The sequence below is a fragment of the Plectropomus leopardus genome, chromosome 17 (genome assembly GCF_008729295.1).
Source record: "Plectropomus leopardus isolate mb chromosome 17, YSFRI_Pleo_2.0, whole genome shotgun sequence".
Classification (NCBI taxonomy): Eukaryota; Metazoa; Chordata; class Actinopteri; order Perciformes; family Serranidae; genus Plectropomus; species Plectropomus leopardus.
Window position 1 is genome coordinate 1,021,061 of NC_056479.1, and position 2,945 is coordinate 1,024,005.

Genomic DNA, 2,945 nt, shown 5'->3' on the forward strand with positions numbered 1-2,945 from the left:
ACTATTTTGGCTTTTTGTCAACTCAGAGTCTAAATCTATGTTGTGATGTCCAGAAATCCATCTTTTGTAAATCATGCAACCTTTTCTCATTAGCATTATCAGTGGGTGTGTAACGGCACACAAAACTCTAACAATTAGGTGTTAGCTGATATGCATGTCAGCAATGCTAAATATCACCAAAACTGCTATGACATCTTCCAAGATTCCAAAAACCCAATTCTGAGTCATGTAGGCCAAAGAAAATGAGGAGAAAGGTGGATGAGGTGAAATAATTGCAAGTTGATGTGAATATTTTGAAAGGAAATTGTACTTATGAATGCGGAGGGTTGTGACACTGTGTTGGGGTTAAGGAAATACATATATAAACACTGAAAATGGTTAAGAGATCAAAGATGAATGAAAGGTTTTCGGGTTTGAACCCTTAATAATAAAATAATGCTGTAATCATAGTGAATGCCAGGTAACACACCAAATCAAATGTCATACAGCAACTAATCATTAGTTAATTCATTAATTGATAATGACTAAGGGTACTGATGAGGAACAAATGAGGAACTAACTGTCCCTTTATGTATTTCAATTTAATACTTTTGCTATGGGAATAATAACTGGTTATTATTAGGTTTAGCCATGACTTAAGGAGTCTTGGATTTGAACATGATTGTGATATTCGTGATGTAACAGATTTAACAAATGAGTAACATATATAAGATGTGCAAAGACATTTATTTTAAATTTTGGGCTTTTATTTTGATAGGTTCCGGTTAGATAACTTCCTGTATAAAGCAAGGGTAGCCATTTTGTTTATTGCTGAGGGCAGATGAGGTTTGCAATCCTCAGTCATCCCTTTCACTGTTGTTTTTTTTGTGGTATTGCCAGTAAGTATGTTTTATTTGAGAAGCTGAGGGTTAAATGTATAGTTATATTTGTCATATATTTGTATTTACTATTTGTGTATATTTCACTTGAAACTTCTCTTCAGTAAATCCTGCCATGTACAACAGACAGGTAGTTCATCAGTTGAGATCTTGGGGAAATGAGTAAAGCTTGCTGTTTCAGATGATACAATACAATATTTTTGTTTGAGAATGTTGCACAGGAGAACTAAAATGTAAATTAATAAATTCCTCTCGACCTCTTCATAGGTAAGGGTGCTTTTTGATAGACTTCAGGGATGATGATGATGATGATGATGATGATGACGTGATATTGCTTTGATGGTGAGCTACCCACAACACCTGGAGTCCTCTCCTTCCATAGTGTGTAGTAGGATGAACCGAACTTTGGATTAACTGAATAACCAGAACTTTGAAGGAACTAAACTTTAAGAGAGGTGAAGTCATTGAACTCTGGACACACACTTAACTGAAAGGCCTATATTTTTGTTTTGTTTTTTTATTATTTTTGAATGACTGGGCTCCGAATCCGAACAGAATCTACTGTCTTATGTGCCTCTCTAGACCATAACCTTATTTATTTATTGTTAAAATTTAGCTAATCCAATTTATGTTGACATTGTAATGACTGGCAGGACCCACAATGTGTTAAGACAGAAGGATAATATTTACCAGTGAATAAGGGTGTAGCCCCTTTTAAGACTTACAAAAAGCATACTGAAGGTATTAGTCAAGTAATCATACAGTATTCATTAACTACTCAGTATGATGTGACACTTTACTTAAGGGGACACAAAAAGGGTAAATAATGATCAAGTAATAATTAAGTAATGAGTCAGTACTCATCAACTACTTATTATGACACTACACTTTACTTCAGTAGACACAAAAAGGGTAAATAATGGTCAAGTAATTATTAAGTAATGATTCAGTACTCATTAAGTACTCAGTATGATGTGACACTTTACTTCAGGGGATGCAAAAAGGGTAACTAATGGTCAAGTAATAATTAAGTAATGATTCAGTTCACATTAACTACTCATGTAATGCAGTCCTACACAAAAATGACAACTAATGGTCAGGAAATAATTAAGTAATGTTTCAGTACTCAGCAAAAAGGGGAATGTTTAAGTAGTCACGATTGACTTGCTATGTGTTATTAGTTGTTGTGTAGTTTTGTTTTTTACTTTTTAGTTTTTTGTTGAACGTTTGAGGTTTGTCAAACTTTAACATCAGGGCAAATACCTAGGTAAAGAAGATAAACACCATCTTTGATCCAGACCACATGAATGGACAAAACCATCTCTGCATCCATCTCTGCATCTGGGGAAATGCTGATCTGGACATAGAAGGACTAAACACTTGCTGTGGTTCTGGATCTTCTTGAGATTCCAAATTCCTTTCTCTGCCATGTTGCTCCATGCACCAGGCTGGTGCTGAGGAGCTCAGGTGTAGCTTCTACTCTTGGGCCACTGGGATCCCAAATAGGATCACTGCTTCCTCCATGCATATATTGTTGCTGATTTGTTCATTATTTATAAGTGTTACTTACTGGGCTTCTTTGTTGCACAATATGCAGGAGCTGGCAGGATTACATTTCACTGTAATTACATCTGGTCAATAAAGTTTGATTGATTGGTTATTAGGTTGTTCCTCATTTGTTCTGTCAATCATTTTACTAATCAACTAATTTTAGGAGTTACCAGAGAACTGATCATTAACTAATAGTTAGCTCCTCATTCATCCCTTATTAGTTACATAACTCATGTCTAAATTAACTCATTATTAACTAATGATTAGCCACTGTCTGGTATCTGAATGGAAGTTACTCAAGAACTGACCATTTACTGGTCTTCATTCATTCCTCATCAGTTCCCTCAGTTATTATCAGATAACAAATTATTAACTAATGATTAGTTACTCTATGACATTTGATTGGGAGTTACCCAAGAACTGACCATTAACTAATGATTAGTTCCTCATTTGTTCATTTGTTCATTTGTTGACCTCGTGGGTCGTGGGGGCATCATGTTGAGACAGCACACAGTC